Below are 27380 nucleotides of genomic sequence, written 5' to 3'. Positions count from 1 at the left end.
ACACTTAAATTAGAAAACTGTTGGTGAGCTATTTAAAGTTATGAACATCTTTGATAGAGTAAACCAGACAGAGTATTTCTATTTGTAAGAGCAAACTGGAGGCCAATAAAAGATGCTCAGCAAGAATTCAGGTAAAGAACTTCTTTACCCAAAGTTGTGAGAATATGGAACTTGCTTCCACAGGGAGTGACTGAGGTGAACACAGCAGGTGTACTTCAGGAAGAGTTGGTCATGGATTTGACGATAACGCAAATAGAATCAATTAAGCAAAAAGGGAGGTGATTCCAATAAAGCCCAAAAACCTACATAAGCTGGTTGGTTAAATGGCTTTATTTGACTTCAGTATATTCATATATTGTCATCTGCTTTTCTACTTCCACGTCGGGGTTGAATCAGAGTTCTGAGAGAAAGGAGCCAAGTGACTATATATAAGATCATTAAAGGACTTAGTTACAAGATTTGAAAGGGTATCGTCAGATGTAGCTGGCATTATTTTCAAGTTTTAGAATTAACATTCAACTGTATTTTTGCTTTTGTGAGAATTTGCAATGAAATGGACTAACATTCTAACCTGCCCTGTGTGTTCTGCTCTTCCAAATAAAGGGTCAATAATTTGGGGTGGGCAATATGCCTGGAACTACAGTCCAAAATGAATTTCCTCCAACGTACTAGCTTGTCCACTCAATGTACAAATTTATGCATTTTGGATCATAGGTCTGCCTTTAGAAAGTGTTGTTTGAAGGTAGCACCAACAAAGAGAGTTCAAATTGTGACACAAACCACAACTAAACTTGAATAAGATTTGATAAATCAAAAAGCACCAGTCAGTTGACTGCAAACTTGAATTTCACCTGTTTAAGGGTTTCAGAAGAAAGGATTGCAAGAGATCAGAAGTCAGGAATCAGAAGATATGGGGAAGGAAAAGTTTGTGAAAAATGACTAAGGAGTGAAAAAGATGACATGAGACAGAGAAAAAGTTATTGCTCACTGCCCTCAAGGATCATGAATATCCTTGTTCCAGGTAAAGTCTGATAAATGAACTTGCTACCAATCCAAGAATTTCCTACAGTTGGCCCTACCCACCTGTGCTAACAGTTAAAGATGACCAGAAAGGCTTGTTGAAAAGATAGCAGTTGACAGATGCACAATCATCTTTGGTGAATTTCAGGGTCCTAAGTTGCATAAATCATCATTCCCATGATGTGGACAGAATGAATAAATGTGACAGTAGCCAATTGCCCATGCTGTCTAATGGTGAATCAAGACATTTTAAGGAAGGGAACAAAATAATATTTATGCATGTAACAGTTGGCCTCTTAGGCAAGATACACCTTCTACCTTCAAGTATCTCAGCTCTATGACCAGATGAAAACCCACAAAGCACAATTCTAGGTATAATCTACGAATAAAATGGAGGAGAAAGTTCTTGGTTGTAAAAGTTGTTTGTCTCTGTTTAATTAAAGGTGAAGACCCACTATTTTAACTTCTAGACAACCTGCCAGCACTCTTTCTTACACCTGCTGATTCCTTTTCTAAGCAACAGCCAAAATATCATTTTATCCTGATAGCTAATGAACTCAAAGATGGTTTGCTGAAATTAAATACATGTACCAGCTTCCGGCATCTAATCTCACATGCATACAATTGTCTCTTTGCTGAATATCATGCAACATTTTTAGTAGTGGAGTCTGTGAAATTTTGATATTAACCTTATGTCATTAATTCCGTTGAAGTTAATGTGCCTCTTTACTGGTAGTTCATTTATTTCAGGAACCACATGGTCAGGATAGAATAAATTCAGATTTAAAAAAACCTTTTGTAAACACAGGAATTAGTTGTGATGAGAGGAATATTTTTCAAAACAAAATAAGCACAACTACCAGTAGTGAATTATTGAGGATTTATCCTCTCCAATACAGCTTTAATTTTCAGCATGTGTCACAGTGTGTTTCGGGGACGTAATTCAGTACATTAAGAGGCTGTGTCACATCTTGTCTGTCTGTCATGCCAAGGTCATGTCTATATTAAAACCTACCTGTTAGCACAATGCTCCTCTTAATTGGCCACCCCTAATTATCACTGCATTGCCTAAAGAATCCACATTAATTTTTAATTGGACTGTGAAAAGCAGCCTAGAGAGAGCTAAGAAGCCCACCTCCCACCCATTACTCACAGAAGCCTTGCCAATCATCCACTGACACCGACAGAAGGAATAGAATGGCAAAGAATTCTTAATGTGTGTTTATGAACTATGTTCAGGAGAAAGCAGAGGAGGGGTGAGATTAAAAAACCTTCTGTTTCTGTGAAAACAGACTTGCCTTTACATGACAGCTGTAAAGCACGCGGCTGTGCATTTGTGATGCAGCCCCAAGAGCAAAATGCATCAATTTGTATAATATTGGTGTGCCTTTGGTTCTACTGTGTAATTGAGAAATCGCACCTACGTGAGCTCTCTAGATCACCAGAGGCAATGGTATACAGTATGCCAGTCTGCTGTGGTATGGCCTGGTGCAACAGAATGAAAATCGACAAATATTCTTACGTGACAGCAAATTATAATACATACACAGCGGCAGTCATTCAAGAGCTTCTTAAGCTGTGTGGTTCAGCGGAAGTGTTTGTGGACTAGAGGCGTGCAGAATGGATTTAATGTTTGCACCTTCTTGAATTCTCATGACTTAATTAGCTATAATGATATTCTAGCAAAAATAAGAGAGGGACTGATTTACATATGATTCCAAATTGTTGGAGTGGAGGAAGGAGCACCCCTAGTTCCTTGACATTTGCATGGCTAGCTGCTTCCGGAGAGAAGGGAGTGTTAGAGTGGGGATAAAATGTAGTGGCTCATCAGTACAGCCAAGGCAGCAGGTCATGGGCTAGCCAAAGAAACTGTTGGGTAGTGAACAAGCTTGGAAAATTGGTGGTATGATCTTCCCAGAGGTGCAGGAAGGGCATTTATGGTTCTCCTTCCAACCTGCTCCAGGCTAAAACATGCTTTATGTTATCTTAGTGGCCTTCAGCTGCCTCTTTAAGATATGCTGGTTTAGCCACTCCAGCATAATTGGACAGAGCTTGTGTAACATGGGGAACTGGCTGTCTATATGTCAAAAATGTAACAATTTTCTACGCATACCCTTATAGAAAACAAACCTTACAGTGAATTGGTGCTAATTTAGTGAAAATAAATTCCTGTATCAAAATGAAATATCTTTACATTTGTTTACTGTTTTATTAATAAAGACTTGACTATTAAAATAAATAGTTCAGACTGAAGAAAATATGCATGATTAGCTGTGTTGCTATCTCAGTTAAATTTTGAAACTACCTTTCTCTTTATCTGGGCACATTTCACAAGAAAATAAAGAAATAATTAAAACTAAAAAGTATTTCATCTTGTAAGCAATGGATCCTATTGACTTTGTTGTATCCTCTTCATCTTTTGACTTAAATAAAATCAGACGGGTCTTTGTAGTAAAACGCTCATTATAGCCAAAGGCGCTGCTTCCTGGAACAGGAAACCATGTGATCAGATGTGCTTTTCTCCTCCAAACTCTGATCCTCAGTCTGTCATTGTGTTAATGAGCTGCTTACTGCAGCAATCTGCAAAAAGTCTTCAGCATCTTATTGAGCTCTTTTTCTGCGGGTCTGTTAGAGGAGCAGCCCAACCAATCCCTGGAGTCTGTTCTGCCACTCAATTAGATCATGGTCAATGTGTATCATAATTCCATTTACCAACTTTAGTTCTTAATATCTTAATATCTTCCCTAAAACACTGTATTAGAATTACAATCTCAGGTGGATGCAAACATTCTACATCACCATTTTGAAGAAGAGCAGATGCCCTCGGTACCCTGATCAATATTTATCTTTCAACCAACAGGTCATTGAATTTATTCAAGGCTGAGTTTGATACTTCGATTTTTGATAGGCAGTTTCTAGAGTATGTCCAGAGTAGTTTCGTTTGGCAATACGTCATTGATGCAATAAAGGAACAATCAATATTGAAATGAGCAATGAACCTGCTGTAGTTGGTGACCTAGTTGTTTGTGAGCATTTGTCAAATAGTGATCATAACATGATCGAGTTTCATGTAGTGTTTGTAAGAAGTAAGCGAAGATCAGATATGAGAATATTGGATTTAAGTAAGGCAAACTTTAATGAGGCAGAGATTGCCAACAGTAAACTGGAAAGCTCTGCTAATAGGTAAAACAACTGAGGAACAGTGGAGAATGTTCAAAGAAACATTTTATGCTATTCAAAAGCAGTTTGTATGCCTGAGAAGCCATGGACAAATAAAATCAGCCATGGACATCTAAGGAGGTGAAGGACAGCATAAAATTCAAAGATAGGGCTTATAAAATTGCAAAGAACAGTATAGATCCCACAGAATGGGACCAACAAAGGGCCACAAAGCAGTATATATGAGTAGCTGAAAAGAATTATGGAATGAAAATTGCAAGACACATAAAAGAAGAGACTTTATAGTTATATCAAGGATATCGGCTGATTAAGAGTACTATAGGCCCACTGAAGGGTGAGAGTGGCGATATTGTCAATTGCAAGGCACATAAAAGACAATAAGAAGAGATTTTATAGTTATATAAAGGAAATCGGCTCGTTAAGAGTACTATCGGCCCACTGAAGGGTGAGAGTGGGGATATTGTCAATGACCATGGGGACATGACAGATGTGCTGAACAATTATTTTGCTTCAGTATTCACAGCAGAAAATGAGGATAGCTTGCCAGAAGTCCCAAAGAAATTAAGAGGATCAGGAACACAGTCTGAATAAAATTAGCTTAAAGAAATCATCAACAATAGAGAAATTAATGGAACTGAAGAGTTGCATATCCCCAAGACCCAATGGTTTCCATTAATGGGTGTTAAAGGAGGTAGAAGAGTACATTGCCAATTCCCTTACCATAATCTTTCAGAGATCCCTGGATTCAGGATTTGTACTTCTGGATCTGAAATTTGCTCGTGGCACTCCACTCTTTAAGAGGAGTGACAGAGGGAATTACAGGGAACCAGGGAGTTGCAGACCAATTAGTCTAGCATCGGTGGTGGGGAATTTGTTGAGAGTCTATAATCAAGGATAGAGTAACTGATCATCTTTAAAAAAATCAATTAATCAGGAAGAATCAGCAGGTACTCATGAAGGGTAGGTCATGCCTGATAAACCTCAGAGTTTTTTGAAGAGGTGACAAAGGTGGTGGACAGAGGTAACCTTCCTCACTGTCCACTATACCACCAATTTTGGTATCATCCACAAACTCACTAACCATGCCTCCTCATTAGAACATTATCTTGTTTCACTTCTGCAATGGCTGCTAAGCTCTGCTGCTGTATAGAGGGTGAGTTGGCATTGAGAGTGTAAAGGCAAAGGCTAGCAGAGGCACAACTTGTTATAAATTTGCACAAGGTTGGCATAACTGTTGTAAGGGACTCTGGGATTCATAAATCGGCACATTATTGGTATTAAAACTCATTGGGTGTATTTGCGGGCATGAGATGGCACAGGGGTATGAGGTTGACATGGAAGGCTTAAGAGGATATTGGGAATGATTGAGGGTGTGGGTTGGCGTAGAGGTTGAGGGCTCATTGGCAGCTGAGTGGGAACTTAAGTTTCCTTGGAGACTACAAGGTCAATAATGATGGGTGAAGAGTCATGGATTGGCATGAGTTTGCATGTATGGACCAGGAGACTGGATGGGCATGTGAGGAACAGAAGAGATGATGTGCAAGAAAACAACTGGGATGATGTCTCCGAGAACTAAGGCAAGCCTTAGATGACCAGCCTGCCTCAGTGCTTGGCGGCCTAGGGTGGCACAGTGGCATAGTGGTTAGCACTGCTGCCTCACAGCGCCAGGGACCCGGGTTCGATTCCAGCCTTGGGTGACTGTCTGTGTGGAGTTTGCACGTTCTCCCCGTGTCTGCATGGGTTTCCTCCGGGTGCTCTGGTTTCCTCCCACAGTCCAAAGATGTGCAGGTTAGGTGGATTGGCCATGCTAAATTGCCCATAGTGTTCAGGGAGGCGTAGATTAGTTGATTTATAGGGAGATGGGTCTGGGTGGGATGCTCCGAGGTTCGGTGTGGACTTGTTGGACCAAAGGGCCTGTTTCCACACTGTAGGGATTCTATGATTCTATATGGCCATCTCTGGTCTCCATTTGTGGGAGAGGATGTTGTGCATCCCTCCCCCTCCCACCCAGAATGAAGATCTAGCTATTGGAGGAATCTTTTCACGAGAAAAGTGAAGAAAATCTTGTCATTTCTCAACTTCCGCTACCCAACCCAGAAATGAAGATTCAGGCCCTAGTTTCAACTGCATTTTGAGGGAGAGAGTTTCAACTTTCCAATCCCCTTTGTATGAACAAGTGCTTCATAAAGTAACTCCTTAATGATCTAGTTCTAATTGTAAGGCTATACCCTATGTTCTTGACTCCCCACTGGTGGAAGTTCTATCTCTTTTGTTTATCCTATCAAATCTTTTAATCATGAGTATTTAGCAAATTCTCTTTAGGACTTTACTCTTGAATCTGTTTCGAAGACCTTTTCATGCAGTTCATTCTAAATTGTAACAGCTAGCTGTGAAAATCTTCATCTCTTTCTTTCTTTTGCAAATGATTCAAATTACTTCAAATCTGTTTTCTTTAGCTACCCACCACTCCCGTTGAACATAGTTTCTCCTTAGTCAAAGTTATTATGAGCTTTGAGGAAATACCTCTTTGCTGCAAGAAGAACAACCTGTTTCTCTCATTTTTAGGTGAAGTGGAAATTTGTCAGCTCTGATACCAATCAAGTAAATCTACTCCACACACTTGCGAAGGCTTTGACATCTTTACTCAAGTGTGGTGCCTGGAGCTGGCTACAGCTTTCTTCCCAGGTCCTTACTGGTGTTTTTTAATATTATAGAAATCATATAAAATTTCAGAGCACAAACAGATCCTTCAGTTCATTTGGCCCATGCTAATGTTTATGGTCCAGTATCGTCTCTTCCATTATACCTTATCTCACCCTATCAACATTTCCTACTATACATTCTACCTTGTAGTTTCATTAAATTACATTGCTCTATGAGAGTAAGCTTCTGAAATCAAAAAAGACACATTTATTTTAACATGAGAACATTCCTTCAGTCTGACTTGAAATTCCCAACAAAACTTGTATTTATCTACAGCTTTTAATATTCTAAAATATCCTAAGGCACTTTGCAGGAGTGTCATTATTAAATAAAATTTAACGCAGAGCCACTGAACTAAATATTATGATAACTGGTCACAGAGAGTGATTTCAAGGAAAGTCTTAAGTCGAGAGAGAGGTGGATAGGTTTGGAGAATGCTTTGCAGAGTTTATGATTCCAGCACCATTGCGAAATGGTGGAGCTAAAATAAGTGATATACAAAAGACAAGAATGAGGGAGGATTGAGATCACAGCGGATTGTAAGGCTGGAGGAGATTACAAAGGTCAGAAGACCCGTAGCCATGAGTGATTTGGAAACAAGGAAAAATACTTACATTATAGCTGATAATCTAATTGATACCATGTCGTTTGAGATGCTTGTTTAAGGTAAGGGTCTGTTGATAAACCAATATGATTACGAATGTGGTTTTTCTGAAATATTGGCCATGCCTTTAACTAATGAGGATTATTCTGTTGAGATTTGTTTTCCCAAATAGCAAAAAACAACTGCTTTGAAATTGCCATTGTCACAAAAAGCTTTTACATCAAATGAACTTTTAACAGTGAGGGGGAGGTCAGTTTTTGTTTTCAAATGCGCGTTTTTGATGGTTCAGTGAGTATTCCAGTGACCAAGTAAACCAAGCATATCAAGAATGTTCCAACTTTCAATGGGCAATGTCCTTATTTAGCCGATCTCATTCAGGCAGTCAGAGAGGTACTAAAGTTAGCCAAAGTAAACTGGAGGTAGAAAGAGCTGAGGCCATGTGTTTTGGCCATGGTTAATGTTCCTGGCTACTATCCAGTCACCTGTAATGGAAATGTTGTTGAGTCAATATGAGGTGAGACAGAGCAGCTCAATGATGCACCCACTCTTGATTAAACATTCTGCCCACATGCCTTATCAATATTGGCAAATGAGAAAAAGAGTACTTAGGCAAGGTACCGAGAATTAATCAATACTCTAAATCATTCAGTTGCAAGGAGCTGATGTCTTTGGAAAAGGCAAGGGACAACATCGGTAGATTGATTTAAAAATTCAGTGAAGCCCATTACCTTGACAGTGACGTTAGTTTGAGAGTGTGGGGATGCTCACTTGGCAGCAAATTGAATCCATGAAAATACTTATTTTTGTATCTCAAAAATACGCAGAAAATTACCAAATTGAAATCAGTTCAGAACAGGGGCTATAAATAAAATGTGGTCAGTAATAACCTAGATAAGCTTTTTTATCCAAAGGACTGTTAGAATATGCTACCATGTGGAGTACTGAAGCAAATAGCATGTATGCATTTACTGGGAAACCAGGTAAGCACATGACAGGGAAAGGAATAAAATGACAGGCTGTTACTTGAGATGAAGTCAATTAAATTGGATTATATCAAATGGATTGTTCCTGCGCATTCCATTTATTCGACTGTCTGGTATGATGTTGGATTATCCTTGATCTGAAATGGTTGTGGTTTTCACCACCAAATCCGATCCATTCCTCTGTACATTATAATTAGCTGTTCTGAATCCTGCTGGAAAGCAAAGTTGGCTCAATTGTCAGAAACATTTGTTGCAATTGTCTTTGAAGGGATAGATTATCAACTTCTTTGATATTTAAACAGCTCTTTATGAACTATGTTGTACTTTTTTTTTGCCAAGGCTGGAGGGAAAATAGACCTAACTCATGAAATGCTCTATATCAGAATTGGTAATCAGATAAGTAATTAGCTTTTGGTCTCCCAATTAGCATTGATTTGCATTTGAGAAGATTTGTTAAAAACGCGACCTTGTTTTTAAGAAATGTATTTTCAAAACATTCCAAGTGCCTGCTACTGAGGGTTATTCTTTGTGTCAAAGATATTAACTGCATTGGTGTCAGGGGCAGTTCGGGCTGTAATGTCTCATCGAATAGTGCTGAATAGAGGAGTCAAGCTGCTGGTTGTCACAACATTGCTTTTGCTTCAGGAGTATTCTTGAAAGCTCTGTCCTCAGACTGAAAATGTATGATGGCCAGTATAACGTTTTCTTGGACTCCAGGAGAAACAGTAGCAGCTTTACGGGCTCGTGGTTGTACGTGCCCACGTGTGCACCCACATATTTGGTTGCCGAATTTGTGCTTCTGTATAGATCTAAGGATGAGAGCTAGTATGTCAACCAAATGTCATCATTTTTTCCAACAGTTCTCAATACTAAAAGGTGCCCTCAACTTTTTCAGTCCCTTAAAGCTTCATTCAGTTCCGTCTGGAACAGTTAATAGGATAAAATTAAAATGCTCCTCATTCAAGAACAAGTGAACAATTGTTTTAAAAAAAACAGAATATGCTGCAGATACTTGGCCAGTCAGGAAGCGTCATTAGAGATATAGAATCATGGTTCAGGTTATAGCACAGCAATCTTTCATTCATCAAAATTTCCTCAGTCATTTAATCTGAAGTGATAACTGTTTCTTCATCAACTGATGCTGCCTGACCTGAGTATTTCTGATGCTTTTTTTAAAAAAATTCACATTTTCAGTATCTGTGGTACGGGTGTCAGCTATCTCAATTGGCTGGATGATTGGTTTGCAATGCAGAGTGATGTCAACTTTTCTGGGTTCAGTCCCTGCACCGGCTGAAGTTATTGTGAGGAACTCTCCTTTTCAACCTCTCCTGTTGCCTGTGGCATGATGACCCTAATGTTAAAATGCCACCAGTTGCCTCTCTGTCCACCACCTCGTCCAACCCACCCCCGCAATAGGAGACCAGCCCTACTTTGAATTATCAGACCACAGAAGGAGGGCATTTGGCTCATTGAGTGCAAGCTGGCTTTCTTTGCAGAGCAATCGAATCAGTCCCATTGCCCCACTTCAAGAATCCATCCAGTTTCCTTTTGAAATCAATCTTTGTCTCTGTTTTGATCTCCCTTGTAGGAAGCAATTTCCAATACAACTTGCTGTGTGATGTGCTTCTCACAAATCCCTGTTATTTCTTGCTCAAAACCCTAAATGTATCCCTTAGACACTGTAACATCAGCTAATGTGAACAGCATTTCTTTGCCTACCTTACTCAGATTTCTCATAATCTTTCATATCTCTGTCAAATTGACTGTCACTCCAATGAGAGTAACCCCAGTTTCTCCAACCTAACCTTTGGAGAAAGCATCCCTCAAACCTGAAACATTATGCAACAGCAGCTATCAAGAATTGAAAGCATTACATTGTGAGGGCTGCTGGGTTGTGGAATAGGATATCAGACCATGATATTTGTCATCCTGATGTTGATACTAATACTAAACACCTTACATGGATAACAGCATCTATTCATTTGCTGTTCAATGTATTCCTCACTGTGGAATGCTGATGTGGCATCTTCGGCATGGAGCAGCTCCCTCAAGAGTGCTTGCCCCCACCTTTGTCTTAGATTTCAGGTGAGCAAAGCTAAACAGATTTCCATCAGTTCTGTCATGTAAGCAGATGCTCACTGTGGATGAGCTGAAGGCTAATGGCAGCAGTAAAGAGAAGAATATGTTAAAGAATGACAGCACCAGAAGAAAGCCCAGTTTGACCCCATGACAGATTTCAAATAATTCTAGTATTGCTCATCATAGCTGACCTTGCCATCGTCGACTTTGTTGTCATGGAATGAAGAGATTGTATTGATCAGTTTTGGTGGATAGTCAGTCTTTTTCCCAGCAGCCAATAAACTGCCTCTGATCATGTGGTCAAATGTTTCTCGTCACAACTGGTGGCTGAAAACAACAACTTCCCAGCTTATTATTCAACACCATCAACGACTTAGAGGCAGAGTTCCTATTATTATTTAATTTACATTTAATAGCAATCATAAGAGGCAGGTTATTGAAAGGAACTGATACAACATTTTGTATGTGTCATTTTATTTGATTTAATTTTCTGAAAGGTGAGAGGAATAATTTATTTGGCATGCCTATTATAATGGATATCTGACAAGACGTTAATTAGGTCTTCCCCAACGAAGGGAACAATTTTTATTCAATACACTCTTGGAATAAGGGTGTTGCTGAGAAGATCAGTATTTATTCCCTATAAAAACCAAAAGAACTGCAGATGCTGTAAATCAGGAACAAAAACAGAAGTTGCTAGAAAAACTCAGCAGGTCTGGCAGCATCTGTGAAGAGAAATCAGAGTTAATGTTTCGAGGCTGAGGAAGGGTCACAGGTACCGAAACATTAACTCTGATTTTTCCTCACAGATGCTGCCAGACCTGCTGAGCTTTTCCAGCAACTTCTGTTTCTATTCCCCATCCTCAGTGGCCCCTAGAGACGACTATGATGGACCTGCTAGAAGCACTGCTGATTGTGACAATTTCTGCACTCCAGATAGTGGACATGTCTACATTGAGATATGTGGGATTAGATTTTTGTCATCTTCTCTGAGAAGATGCTGATTTACTGGTGCATGTCACCTGCCTGCCATTTCTCCTAGTTCCAAAATCAGTTGAGGAGGATTGCTGCTTTCTTTTTGGTTTTGTCCCACTTTCCTTGCCTCTCCTCCCAGTTCTTGCCTGCATGCTTCTACAGGTTGAGGCAGTCTCAAAGATAATTCTTCAGTGTCTAAACCAAGCAATATTGCATTATCAGCCCATTGTATGCATCCACTTCCTTTGAACATGCTAAATATATAATGAATGGCTCAGTTGATATTGCCAGTTTATACCATCACCTAAAGTAAAATTAGTCCCATTATGCATGGAATTGAATTTATATTCTAATCAATTTTTTTCTTGTTCTCCAGTCAATTTATTACTCCTTAGTTTTTGTTTCTCTTTCACATTATTTCCACAAGCTGCTCAGCATCTTTCCCACCTCATCAATTCAATCATTCTCTCTCGTCACTGTAAGTTGGAACATAAGGCTCCAGTTGTGACTTCATCCTCGCTGTTGCTTTATTGCTGTTTTAGAAAGACTTGATCAAAAATAACCAAATGAAGCCAAAATCAATAGCAGCATTTTTAAATTTCATTAGTTCCTACATTGCGGTAAGATTGCAGTTCTTAGAGGATGATTGTGATGACAAGAAGCCACCTATAGGCACTGGTGCAGTTATGCCATAAACCTTGCAGATCAATAGCTGAGTTAGTATGTAAATAGGCTGCACTACATTGATTTACATCAGAGGCCAATCATTTACTTATCTCATTGTTGAATCTTCCTGCACTGTAGGAGGAAACTGAGACCCTCATGCTTGATTTTTAGAAAAATAAGTAAGTTAAAAGTTCAATGTAACAGTTCTCTGTATAAAGTAGTTAAACGTTTCAAATTACAGTCATTCTCTAACCATGGGCCTGCAGTTGCTCCATGCTGGGCTTTCCCCATGAGGGCTTGATCTCTCTCCACGCTGGGCTCGATCTCTTGATCCCCGTGCCTCCATGCTGCCACTGACTGCAATCTTCTCTCTCCAGCAGTGGGGTCGATCTCTCGATTCCCACACCTCCGCACTGCTGTCTCACCCCTGACTGCCATCTGGACTCATCAGCTGCCTCGCCACAGGCCGCGCGACTCCCACCCTGGTGCCTCGCCGGGCCCCCAGCTGCTTCCATGATGCAGCTGACAATGGGTTTACCACAAATTTGCAATGGGTCACACCACCACACTGTCATGTAAGTTTTTTTCAAAGGAGAGGGTTACACTATCACTCTACCAGCTGAAGAGTGTTATTTCTAGAATGAACAAACCTGCTCGTGGTATTGACGTACTTGAAGTCTGATGAATGAAGCTGTTTGGAAAAAGGTATTTCTGTTCCCTGTTTCACCATACTGCAAAACAGGATTGGGATTTTCAATATCCACTATTGGCACTTAATTAATCATAAAAAGTTGTAATATGAGGGCAATAAATAATTAAAAGCACTAATAAAGTTGTAATTACTGTAATCAGTTAACAGTTGCTACTGGAATAAAAAGTGCTACAACAATGTTGCAGGCATCAATTAAGAATTTTTACTCCCTTTTTGTAAAACAAACATGACTTCGGTATGTTTTTTGCCATTATTTAGCCTTCAGACAAAAATACAGAAGACAGGATTGCACGAGATGTTATCATATCTCATTACAGTTCATGATAGGAAAAACAAGTTCATAGTTTGAATGATGCCTGGGCTCATTCATGTTTTCAGAATGCCACAAAGATAAACCTATGTAGTGTTATTCGATCTTCCTTACATTATTTGCAGGCCGTCCATGTTATGGGCTGGAGCACAGACAAAAAATGAACGAGATTCAGCACCAAAGACTAGACATAGTGGAACACAAAGCCAAAGATGGAGCATGAATATTTACTGGGTCTGGGCCTGAGGAGGGAAGCAGAGGCTTTATTGGGACTAAATTAGGCAGAAATATTCTTGGAGTAGAAGCATTTCAGAGGATGCAGACTGATGAGAGATGCTTAGACCCCAAAAATAAATGAAAAAAAACACAGAGTGCTGTCAATAGATAGCAAGCCAGACAGCAACTGTGAACAGAGAAGTAAATTTAATATTTAAGATCCATGACTTTTCGCTGGAACTGGATAGCCATGGTCTCAGACATAAGGTAACAATCAGCTGAATTGTGGAACTTATAGTTAAGAGCTGCACCAGTGCATTCTGGAAGGGCAGTCCGCTTCCTGCTTGATTGAACCCTACCAGTCATTTTACACCAACCTGGTCAGTTCTCTTTAACCCAAGTCCCCAGAATACCTGACAAATGGGACAGGCCTGTGGAAAGAGATGTTGGTAAGGCAGCTGCATTCTAGGATATCCTTGTCTGAGATTTCACCCTACTTTCACTTGTGGCAGTACAGGAGAGGTATGTAACTCAGTGTGGGCAAATTGCATAACTAATACCTTGGGGTTGTGAGGTGCAGAATTAAATAGAGGGGTCAATGAGCACTATATTCTGAAAACAAGACTTTTGAAATGTCTGCACTCATCATCCTGAAATTGGACACTTGATATATTTGATATTTGGTGCTAAATGGCTGTTAGAGAAGGAAATGTTGTCCTAATACAGATTCCACATTCTTACTTCAGTGGAGTTTTTCCATTAATCACTCAAACTCTCACATCACTTAAATCATATTACGTATTGCAAAGTTGATAGAATGATAGCCGTGAAAGTGGCTATTCAGTTCAATTGGTTTAACCCTTCTATCTTTATCCTTCTATTCCTTTCTTCTTTGTATTTATTTAGATTCATATTAAATGCATCTGTGATATACACCACAGCCAGCCTTTTTGGTTATCAGTTCCACATCCTAACCACTTTCTGAGTAAAGATGTTTCTCCTGAATTTCCTATTGGAAATAATAGTTACCTATCATATTAATGGCCCCCGTTTTGGTTTCCTCACAAGCCAAAACTGGTTTTAGTTATTACGGTTCTTTTCGGCCTATACACCTCAGCTCTCTCCGGAATGTTACATTGTTAATGCCAGCTCATCTTACCACCAACGAGATTTCTGGACGTGAGTGCTTAATATACTTTATTATTGTTCCAGTGCTGCTCAATTTTAGATTGATATGGCAGAGAGGAACCGGAGTAAGTCTCTAGGGTCTAGCTTAACATTCAAGTCTTTAAAATAAGCTGAGACAGGCAGGTGAATAGTGTTAGGAGCAGATTACTGTTCCTTTTGTATAATATTCCAACAAAAAAAATGTTCAAAAGGAAAATCTATTCCTTTATCTTATCTTTGTTCACCTACATGCTGCTCAAGTAGGATTCTGAATTCTTTTCAACAATATGATGCAGGACTGTAGTTTGAAGATAATGTTGGTCACTTCTTGAGAGAATAAAACTATGTTTGTGAATTTTGACTCAGGACAAACTAGGAGGTGCTAAGCAGGGCTTTGAACAGGATTTTTGTTTTGTTGTGTAAAATATCAATCAGATTATCAGAAGTCTGCTCATGAGATAAGTCTATTTCCCACATTTGTTTGCCACTATGTGCAGACATTAGTTATTAAGATTTATCAATGATTTTGCATCCACTGCAAAACAAAGAACACATTAAGTGACAGTATTTTGACCCTAAATTGAGAGCATGTAATTTAGGCTGACACTTCAGAGGAACACTGCATTGTTACTGGTGCTATAGATTGGATGAGTTAAAGTGACGTCCTGTTTGTCTGATCTGTAAGATTCCATGAGGTCATTCAAAGAGCAGATATCTCTTCTGGTGTCTTTAAGCAACATCAATAAAAAATTCTCTGATTAATTGTGGAATCTCGCTGTGTGTAAGTTGGCTGTTGAATTTGTTCATGTATGATTGTATCCCAAATCTAATTCACAGACTGTAACATTGAGACATCATGACAGCATAAAAAGGTGCTATATAACTGCAGATTTCTTCCTCCATGCTATTATCCATGCTCAAACTCTCTCTTACTGTGATTTGGATTTGAATATCTGCACAATAAGCCTGGTCATTGTGAGAACAATCCCCCTCCCCACCTCCCTTGCTGATTATACCCACCTAATCATCAAAGGACAGACCACTTGTAACAAACCACAGGGACTAAAGACACATTAGTCTACTCTCAATCATCAGTAAAATGATGGAAAGGGCTATCAGTAGTATTATCGAGCAGCACCTGCTCAACAGTGACCTGCTCCAGACGTCATTATAGCCTTGGTTGAAACATAGACAAAAGAGTTGAATTCCAGAGGTGAGGTGCGAATGACAGCCCTTGACATCAAGGCTGCATTCGACCAAGTGTGGCATCAAGGAGTCTTGGCAAAACATAAATTAATGGGAATCCGGGGGCAAACTCTTCGGTGGTTGGAGTCATACCTGACACATAGAAAGATGGTCATGGTTGTTAGAGGTCAGTCATCTCACTCCAGGACATCTCTGTAGGAGTTCCTCAGGGTAGTGTCCTGGGCCCAACCATCTTCAGCTGCTTCATCAATGACCTTCCCTCCATCATAAGGTCAAAAGTGGGGATGTTTGCCAGTAATTGCACAATGTTCACACCATTCATGACTCCTCAGATACTGAAGCAGTCTGTGTTCAAACTCAACAAGATCTGGGCAATATCCAGGTTCGAGCTAACAAGTGACAAGTAACATTCACACCACACAAATGCCAGGCTATGATCATCACCAATAAGAGACCATCTAACCACTGCCCCTTGACATTCAATGATGTTACCATCACTGAATCCCCCAGTGTCAACATCCTGGGGGTTATCATTGACCAGAAGCTCAACTGGACTCGCCATATAAACAATGGCTACAAGAGCAGGTCATGGAATACTGTGGCGAGTAACACACTTCCTGACTCCCAAAGCCTATCCACCATCTACAAGGCACAAGTCAGAAATGTGATGGAATACCCCCCATTGCCTGGATGGGTGCAGCCCCAACAACACTCAAGAAACTTGACACCATCCAGGACAAAGCAGCCCGCTTGATTGGCACTACATCCACAAGCATCCACTCCCTCCGTCACCAAAACTTAGTAGTAGCAGTGTGTACTATCTACAAGATGCACTGCAGAAATTCACCAAAGATCCTCAGACAACACCTTCCAAACCCACAATCACTTCCATCTGGAAGGACAAGGGCAGCAGATATATGGGAACACCACCACCTGCAAGTTCCCCTCCAAACCACTCACCATCCTGTCTTAAAAATATATCAGCATTCCTTCACTGTCACTGGGTCAAACTCCTGGAATTCCCTCCCTAACAGCATTGTGGGTAAACCCACAGCATGTGGACTGCAGCAATTCAAGAAGGCAGCTCACCACAACCTTCTCAAGGGCAACTAGGAAGGGGCAATAAATGCTGGCCAGCCAGCGACGCCCATATTCCACAAATGAATAAGTAAAAGAAGGATCCAAATGCACGATAATGTTGAAAAGACAAGATGAAGGCATTACATCTGAATGTATGTACCATTCACAAAATGGTGGATGATTTGAAGGGGAAGAAAATGACAAATGGATGTGACAATTGTTGTTACATTGTGGTTAGAATGACCGAGACTGTGAACTGAATATTCAAGGATATTTTAATAAGGATAGTCAAAAAGGACAGGAGGCGGAGTAACACTCAATAGGAGAGATGAGAACAGCACATTAGTGTGAGAGAATCTTAGATCAAAAGATCAAGATGAAGAATCAGTTTGGGCAGAGCTAAGAAGCAGCAAAGGGCAACAAACATTGGTGGTAGTTGTTGACAGACCGCCAAACAGCAATGGTAATTTTGGGAACAGTACAAATCAGGAAATTAGAGGTGCATGTAACATGAATAACACAATAATAATGGGTGATTTTACCTTACTTTACCTGTCTGGGTAAACCTAATCAGCCTGAATGCTGTGGAGGATGAATTCCTGAGTATGTACAAGATGGGTTTCTGGAGACAAATGTTGAAGAACCAACAAGAATTGAGCTATTTAGGATTTAGCAGTAGGCCATTGGAAAGGGTAAATTAATAACTTTTCTGTTAACTTTTTTGGGAAATAATGACCATAATTTGATAGAATTTTGCATTAAGTTTGAAAGTGGTATAAGTCAATCAGAGACTAAAATCTTCAATCTGAATGGAGAAAATTATGACAGCCATATGGTTATGATGTATAAGGCAAATGCACTTAAAGTAGACAGGTAATGGCGAATACCTGAAGAAGTAATGCTTGATCTACCACAAATGTACCTTCCTTTAAGTCCACAGTCAGAAAAAAATATATCAATCATGGTTCACAAATGAAGATTGTTATCGGTCAAAGGAGCCAGTGTAGACTTGATGGGCTGAATGACCTAATTCCACACTGTAGGGATTCTATGATTCTAAACGACTGATAATGTTGCCAGAAAAGTAATAAGTCTGAGGCATGGGAGCAAATTAGAATGTAGCAAAGATGACCAAGAAACTGTAAAAGAAAGGGAAAAGAGAATATGACTGTAAACTAGAGTGAAACATTTACAGAGGTATTTGATATGGTGCCACATCAAAAGTTATTGCGGAAAGTAAAAGCTCAAAGCGCAGGAGGTAACATTTCAGCGCGGATAGAACATTAGTCGCTGGCTGGCAGAAAGCAAAGAAAACATAAATGGGTCTTTGACTAATTGGCAGGATATGACAAGTGAAGTCCTGAAGTGGTCTGTGTTGGTGCCTCAAATTGTTACAATTTACATCAATGAGATGAAGGAGGTGAAGGCACCAAGATAGATAGGAAAGTCTGTTGTGAATAAGACATGAGGTTGCAGTCAGGTATTGACAGGTTGAGTGGTCATGCATCTGGCAAATTGAGTATAAAGTGATAAAATGTGAAGCTGTTCACTTTGGCAGGAAGAGTGAACATGCAAAGTATTTAAGTGGAGAATGACTGCAAAATTCCAAAGTGCGAGGGATTTAGGTGATCTAATGCATGAATTCACAAAGGTTAGTATGAAGTTACAGCACACAATTCAGAGGGTGAATGGGATGCCATCATTTATAAAAGTATGGATGTTATGCTTAGTTGTACAAGATATTGATGAGACCAAATATTATATACTCCATGCAGCTTTGATCTCCTTAACTAAGGAAGAATGCAAATGCATTGAAAGTGGTTCAGTGGACATTTGCTAGATTGATACCTGAAATGAGTAGGTTGTTCTATAAGTATAGGTTGGACAAGCAGGAATTGTCTCCACTAGGAGTTTAGAAGAGTGAGGGATATTTGATTTGAGTGTATAGATCCTGAATGTCTTAAGATGGATGTCAGAAGACTGCTTCCTCTTGTGGGTCAGCCCAGAACTAGGGGGCACTGTTGCGCTGTGAACCTGAGAGTTTGTTTGTTCTTTTGTCATAATGCAAGAATGTGAAGAGCTGGCAGCCACAGAACACTTTCGAGCTCCAAGCAGTATACCATAATTGCTCACATACCATGTTACCATCTGAGTTGTTCCCTTAGTGGATGCATATGGAAAGGAACAGGTATCAACCTCATTCCTCCCCAGTCTGCATCCCTTGCTTCCATACATTTCCTCAAGGCTCAAAGGCTTTGGCAGCGAGTGGTTGCTGTAAAGTAGCTCTGTCTCGACATGGTTATTAGTGCAGGGACAGCTGGACAGTTCTTGGAAATAATATGAAAGAGACATGACCAGAAGTAGCTTCACTCCCACCAATCAATTCATCAGTACAGAACCATATCAAAGCTAAATCCAATTTCTGTGATTTTAATTCTGTAGATAGAGTGGTATTAAACAGAACACCTGACAAGGTCCTGCCATAAACAAGTTATTTTCAATTTTGACCACAACTCACTTGTGGCTTTGATGGTCGTGAATCTCTTGTCAAACATAAGCCACAATCCTGGACTGGTGACCACATAACCTAACATTTTGCTTAATCTAGAATTTACTAATCTCAGAAATACAGAATTTCATGTCGTACATCTTCTGAACATACTTGTAGGATTGGTGTACAGTGTCTGAGAGGGATTAAAGGAAGATTAGTAAAAAAACATCAAAATGAAATATTTTAAACTAACCAATTTGTTCACTGTTCTGGTGATTGATTTATGTTTCATTCTCTGTTTTCCTGCAGGCCGCCAACAGCCTAGGAGCAAAGATGCAGCTTCTGGAGACAGATTTCTCCAATTCCCTCACTGAGCTGATCAACCTTCACCTGCACCATCAGAACAGTATCCCAGCATTCCTCAGTGCCATCACCCTTGATCTCTTCAGTCGCCAAACATGCGCCTAGCAGACCAGGAAAAGAGCTTGCATTTTTGTGATTAAAGACAACTATTTTTAATTCATTGTTGTGTTGCTTTAGGGTAGTGTCAATTAGACACCAATTCACCACTTAGTTAAATTTGCGGTGGGGGGCTTGCTTAATATGTTTTCTGAGCTGTTGTTTTTGATTTAGTTGTGTAGTTTTAATTAATGTGTTCTCCTTCATTCATCGTCTGGCAGCTCGAAAGGGGAGTGAGCAGAGCGTGAACTCCACAGCTGCTGATACCAACGCAGCCTTGGGGGGAGATTCCTTTTCATGCAGGGAGCTAGACAGATGCCTGTTTCTCAGATGGAGGGACTTCAGAGTGAAGGACATGATTAAGAAATGATGGAACTCTTCTCACCAGTTGTTACAATGCGAGTATTTAACTGCTGAGCTGTATTGCTATCATGCTGTACTTGCCAACATTCCCTGCACAAATCAGGGCACCCTGTTGCTCGTACAGCTCTTCAACCAGAAAACATCTATCAAGACATACTTGGTGCAGCCCCTCATATAAAGAAACAAACCGATGTCAAATCAGTCTTCTCTCTAATGGAACGAGGCAAGGGTTCCCTGGCTTTTCTTATTCAGTGCATCATAATGGAAGCCATGGTGGCTGGACCAAGTTAATTGTGACAGGAAAACTGCCACACACACCACCCATCCTGATTAAGTAGGAGGACAGACGCTGCTGGCAGAACTCCCAGCCACCAACATAAGTCATCAATTAGGCTCATTAATGAGCCAAATGACACCCATTATGCATAAGTTCACCGCAATATACAGGTGATTCTAGAATTAAATGGAGCCACATGGATCTCCTATGTGCTCAGAAGGCCTCCAGCAAACCCTGTCTCTTAAGGTGTGGGCCCTGGACCTCAGACTTATGTAGTGCCCTTAGCAACCACTCCTACCACTGGGACTGGGGGCATGAGAAGCTGTGGTGGACCAGGAACTCTCAGCAGTGAAACTTCTACTGTTGGGTACCTGAATCCTGGGGAAATCCTATAGGCAGCCAATTACATGCCTGATGGGCCCTTGATTTCATCAGGCCTCGCCCACAGAACCAGTGGAGTTTCCTGCACATCTCCAACCTTTAGGAAAGATCCCTCCATTAGCCCAACAAAATCCCAACCCCTGTAACACGTAATAACAGCCAGTAAGATAATTACTAAGGCATTGAGTAAACATGAGTGGAGAGAATATTGCCAGAGCCTTTTATGAATTGTGGCTGATTTAGAAATCCAGGTGAACAATTCACAGTGTCAGTAAACCTTGGTGATTTTATTAATTTTGAATGCTTGATTTTAGGAAATAATATTTGATAGCTATTGAATTACTTTCTTTGAAATTATATATTTTGCCCCAAATATTCCCATGACCTCTGTGGATCAGCATTTAATTCAACAGGGATGGGGAAGCTAAATACTATTCCTTCTGTCCTCATTTTACACCTAGTTGTACGCAAGTCCAACACGACATAAATAACCAGTGATCAAGTGGAAATATCAGCTGTTTATTCCTTTCCCAACTGAAGGCACAAGTGTTTAATTTTTTCCTTATTGAATAAGTCAGCAAACAAGTGTCAAACCTGCTGCATTAAGGCAATAATTGAGCAAGAAAGGGAGTAAAGTAATCTACATTTCTCATAGGTTTCATATCTATCTGTCATTACCAATGACTCTACAAAGATGGAGTTGATGTATTTGATCTGTGAGAAGTTCAAAATGTTCATAAACCACTGATATTTTTTGCAAATAAAATATGCTGAATATTGAAATGTTGAATGAATCTTATTTAAGTAAAAAAGCACAATTGAACACCTGAATGGGTTATTAGCTTTTTAATTAAAAAGACACTGAACAGATTATTAGATCATTAGATAGATCTCTTGGCCTGACTATTTTTCCATCATACATCCACTGTTGTCAGTGACTTGGTTTGTGTTTCCTTTCCTGTAGTGGGCCCCTTCCAGCCAGTTATCAAGTCATAGAGTCATAGAGACATACAGCATGAAAACAGACCTTTTGGTCCAACCAGTCCACGTTGAACATAATCCCGAACTAGTCTCATCTGCCTTCTTATGGTCCATACCCCTCCAAACCTTTCCTACTCATGTACTTATTCAAATGTCTGTTGAACATCGTAAACATTGGGCTGCTTTTATAAGCACAGTTTGGCACAATCTTGAACTGTCTTAAATCTCTTGTGTCTTGTGATAAATGTTTTAAATATATTATTATTTAGAAACTTTCATTTCTACGAAGGTAGTCTTTTTTTTTAAGAGGCAGAAACTCATTTTCTACAGGGGTCAACACAGTACTTCCAAGAAATTGTGACTTAAGCTAAATGACTAGATGAGTTACCTGATGGGATAATGGTTAAGGTGTTTACTAAACTGACCTTTTACAACCCAGATAGTGACAAATGGAGAGAGACCACACGCAAGTGCAGTTTAGAAGAAATGATACATACCAGCTGATTTAACAGCCTAAAAGTTGTGAAAGTAATTGGAAAAAGCTCTGGATATTTTTCCGTAGATTTCAGTGAGAAAGGTCAAGGAGTAAGCCTATGTCTGTGTGTCTCAGAGTCACAGGAACAGAAAGAATCATATCTGGTGGATGTGAAGAAATTCACTGAAAGAACACTGCTTGTTATCGCATCAGTTGAGTAAGAAATTTTATAGGAAAAAATGGGAGTGATATTTCACAAGAATTGTGTATTCATGAGGGATATTGCAGCAGAAAAAGAGTAGAAATTTTTTGCTTTTTATGGTCAATTTTTTCCAAACTGTTCTATACTACGAATTTATTGTTTTATTTTGTGAAATAAACTTTGATTTATTTTTGTTTGAAAGAAATTGGCACCTCTTGGAGTCATAGAGCATGGAAGGAAACCCTTCAGCCCATCGTGTCCATACCAGTGATCAAACATCCGTCTATTCTAATCCCATTGTCCAGCATTAGCCTGTAGACCTGTATGCTATGGAGTTTCAAGTGTTCATCTAAGTAGCTCTTTAATATTTTGAGTGTTCCGGCTTCTACTACCTTTTAACTGGTGAGTTCCAAATATTCACAACCCTCTAGTTGAAAAACTGTTTCCTCAAACCACCTGCTCCATACCTTGAAACTCTGCCTCCTGGATATTGACCCCTCCATCAAGGGGAACGTTTCTCCCTATCTACCCTGTCTATGGCCTTCAGCATTTTATACACCTCAGTGAGATCCCCAATCAGCCTTCTCTGCACTTAGGAAAATAACCTCAGCATTTCGAGACTGTTCAGAGTTAAATTGTGCCATCTCCAGCAACATCCTGGTGAATTTCATCTGCACCTCCTCAAATCCAATTGCATATTTCCTGTAGTGTGGTGACCAGAACTGCATAAAGTACTCAAGCTGCAGCCTAACTAACATTAAATACAGCTCCACCGTAACCACCTTGCTGTTGTATTCATTGCCTTGACTAATGAAGCCAAGTATCTCAAATGCCTTCTTAACCATCTTACCTATCTCTCCTGCTACCTTTGAGTATCTGTGGTCGTTCACACCAAGATCCTTCTCATCCGCTGTATTTCCTAGGGTCCTACCATTCAATGTGTATGCCCTTGCTTTGCTAGTCCTTGTTAAATGCATCACCTCACACTTTGCAGGATTAAATTCCATTGCCACTGTTCTATCCATCTGACTAGCCAATCTACATGATCATGTAGCCTAATGCTTTCCTGCTTGTTATCTACCAGACCACCAATTTTCATGTTATCTGCAAACTTACTGATCATACCTGTTAAATTCATGTCTAGATCATTAAGGTACTTAACAACAGCAAGGGACCCAGCAGGTGAATCCTGCAGTATGCCACTGGACACAGACTTCAAGTCACAAAACACCTACAACCATCACCCTCTGCTTCCATATTGGCCCTGGGCTCTTCATTTTGTTTTGTCTTTCCTAGTTTTGAATTGCTATTGGGATGGGTGAGAGGTAAAGTGGGCGTAAGAAGTTCTCATCATGATGATCTGGCTATTCTGCTATGTCACAAGTCAGCTGATTTTTTTTTCTGTTATTGTCAATTTTGTGTGTCCGTGCATCTTAGAAAATACTGCATACCTGCCCTGCACAACAGAATGGTCTAATCCAAACAAAAGTCACTTCATTATGTTTGCTTATTCCGACTGCTCTGCTGGTGCAAGCAAATCTCGCCTACCTTGTTTCGTATAGATGAGCTTGCAGTCAGTGCCGTTCCCTTTTATTATCATTAGTATACTCTTAATCTCTTTGATATCAACACTTAAGAGTGCGTCTCTCTTCATTTCTGCTTCGAACAGCTGTTCTGTCGGTGAAACTGAAATACAACACAACAACATATGACACAGGAGAAAACCACTTTAAAAATATTCTCTCAACGAAAGAAAACGGATATATATCTTTTGAAATGGTTTAAGAGGGTAAACATGGATCCACTTGTGGAAGTCTCTAAAATTAGGGGACATAAATTGTAAATGATTGCTAATAAGTCTAATAACTAAATCAGGAGAACTTTTTTCACCCAAAATATGGTTAGAATCTGGAACTTGCGACTACAAGGCATGGTTGAAGCAAATTGTATTGGGAAGCTTGATAAGTAAAAGAAAAGGATGGAAAGATAGAGTGAAATGTGGATATGCAAGAAGTGCTTCATGGAGAATACAACTTTAGCATAGACCAAATGGGCTGAGTGATCTGTTTATTTTGTGCTGCACGTTCTATGTCTGTATAAATGCCAACAAGACGACTCTGGGTTTGCCTTTGATACCCCTTTTAGAGTAATAGAGTAATACAGCATGGCAACAGGCCCTTCGGCCCAAACTGGTCCATGCTTACCATGGTGCCCACTCAGTTTGTTCCAATTGCCTGCATTTGGTCCATATCCCTCCAAACTCTTCCCATCTACATACCTATCCAAATGTTTTTTTTAAAAGTTGCTATTGTACCTGCCTCAACCACTTTCTCTGGCAGCCCATTTCCATACATGAACCACTCTCTGCATGAAGAAGTAGTGGGGAAAATGCTTGAATCTATCATTAAGGAAGAAATAGCAAGACATCTGGATATAAATTGTCCCATTGGGAACACCCAGCATGGGTTCATGAAGGGTAGGTCATGTTTAACTAATTTGGTAGAATTCTTTGAGGACATTACTTGCATGGTGGACAATGGGGAACCTGTGGATGTGGTGTATCTGGATTTCCAGAAGGCATTTGACAAGGTGCCACACCAAAGGCTGCTGCATAAGATAAAGTTGCACGGTATTACAGGTAATGTATTGGCATGGATAGAGGATTGGTTGACCAGTAGAAAGCAAAGAGTAGGGGTAAATGGGTGTTTTTCTGGTTGGCGGTCAGTGGCTAGTGGTGTGCCTCAGGGATCAGTGTTGGGACCTCAATTGTTTACAATTTACATAGATGATTTGGAGTTGGGGACTAAGTGTGGTGTGTCAAAATTTGCAGATGACACTAAGGTGAGTGGTAGAGCAAAGTGTACAGAAGACACTGAAAGTCTGCAGAGGGATATAGATAGTCTAAGTAAGTGAGCAAAGGTCTGGCAGATGGAGTACAATGTTGATAAGTGTGAGGTCATCCATTTTGGTAGGAGTAACAGCTAAATGGACTATGTTTTAAATGGTGAAAAATTGCAGCAAGCTGCTGTGCAGAGGGACTTGGGTGTCCTTGAGCATGAATCGCTGAAGGTGGGATTGCAGGTGCAGCAGGTAATTAAAAAGGCAAATGGAATTTTGTCTGCCATTGCTCAAGGGATGGAGTTTAAAAACAGGGAGGCTATGCTGCAGCTGTATAGGGTCCTGGTGAGGCCACACCTTGAGTACTGTGTGCAGTTTTGGTCTCCTTACTTGAGAAGAGATATACTAGCACTGGAGGGGGTGCAGAGGAGATTCACTCGGTTGATTCCAGAGTTGAGAGGGTTGGATTATGAGGAGAGACTGAGTAGACTGGGATTATACTCATTGGAATTCAGGAGGATGAGGGGCGATCTTATAGAAACATATAAGATTATGAAGGGAATAGATAAAGTGGAGGCAGGAAGGTTGTTTCCGCTAGCAGGTGAAACTAGGACTAGAGGGCATCGCCTCAAAATAAAGGGAAGCAGATGTAGGACTGAGGTCAGGAGGAACTTCTTCACCCAAACGGTTGTGAATCTGTGGAATTCCCTGCCCAGTGAAGCGGTTGAAGCTACCTCACTGTATGTTTTTAAGGCAAGGCTAGATAAAGTTTTGAACAGTAAAGGAATTAAGGGTTATGGTGAGTGGGCGGGTAAGTGGAGCTGAGTCTCAAAAAGATCAGCAATGATCTTATTAAATGGCGGGGCAGGCTCGAGGGGCCAGATGGCCTACTCCTGCTCCTAGTTCTTATGTTCTTATGTTCTAAGTTGCCCCTCACAACCTTCTTAAATCTTTCCTCTCTCACCTTAAACCTATGCCCTCTAGTTTTCAATTCCCCATCCCCGGGAAATAAGCATTCATCCCATCTGTCTATGATTTTATAGACCTCAATAAGATCACCCCTCATTCTCCTATGTTCCAAGGAATAAAGTCCTATCATGGCCAACCTCTTGCTATAACTCAGGCCTACTAGTCCTGGCAACATCCTCGCAAATCTTCTTTGCACAATTTTCAGGTTAACTATGTCTTTCCTATAACAGGGTGACCAAAACTGTACAGAATACTCCAAGTGCGGCCTCACTAACGACTTATACAACTGTAACATAATGTCCCAACTCCTATACTCGATGCCTTGACTGATGAAGGCCAGCATGCTAAATGCGTTCTTCACCACCCTGTCTACCTGTGACGCTGCTTTCAATGAACTATGTACTTGTACTCCTAGGTCCCTCTGTTCCACAACAATCCTCAGGACCTTACCATCTACTATACAAGTCCTACCTCGGTTTGACTTTCCAAAGTGCAACACCTCACACTTATCTGTATTGAATGGCATTTGCCAATTTTCAGCTGACTTCCCTATCTGAGCAAGATCCCTCTGTAATTTTTTATAACCTTCCTCGCTATCAACGATACCTCCTAATTTTGTATCATCCATAAACTTACTAATCATGCCTTGTACATTCACATCCACATCATTTATGTAAATAACAAATAGTAAAGGTCACAGCACCGATCCCTGTGGCACACCACTCGTCACATGTCTCCAGTCCAAGAAACAACCTTCAACCACCATCCTTTGCCTCTTACCATAGAGCCAATTTTGAATCCAATTAGCTAGCTCTCCCTGGTCACCACGCAACCTAACCTTCATGCCTAGCCTGCCATGCAGGACCTTGTCAAAGGCCTTACTAATGTCCACATAAACAACATCCACTGCTCTGCCGTCATCTATCCTCTTCGTTACCTTTTCGAAAAACTCTAAAAGAATTGTCAGACATGACTTCTTGCACATAAATCCATTGCTGACTATCCATAATCAGACCTTTACTATCCAAATGTTGGTTGATCCT

The 27380-nt window shown here is 40.2% G+C and overlaps 1 protein-coding gene across 1 annotated transcript in view; it reads left to right on the top strand.

The window, feature by feature from the left end:
• Positions 1-21635, top strand: part of LOC109931990 (mitotic spindle assembly checkpoint protein MAD1-like) — a 645529-nt gene extending 623894 nt beyond the window's left edge. Inside the window, exon 9 of the mRNA XM_048609842.1 lies at positions 19702-21635. The gene's annotated coding sequence lies outside the window, so the exon portion shown is untranslated. The remainder of the gene's footprint in view (positions 1-19701) is intronic.
• The last annotated feature ends 5745 nt before the right edge of the window (positions 21636-27380 follow it).

This window comes from Rhincodon typus, chromosome 21, assembly GCF_021869965.1.
Source record: "Rhincodon typus isolate 14 chromosome 21, sRhiTyp1.1, whole genome shotgun sequence".
Taxonomy (NCBI): domain Eukaryota; kingdom Metazoa; phylum Chordata; class Chondrichthyes; order Orectolobiformes; family Rhincodontidae; genus Rhincodon; species Rhincodon typus.
The sequence above is the reverse complement of the archived record's forward strand: the minus strand, read 5'-3'. Positions and strand labels throughout refer to the sequence as shown.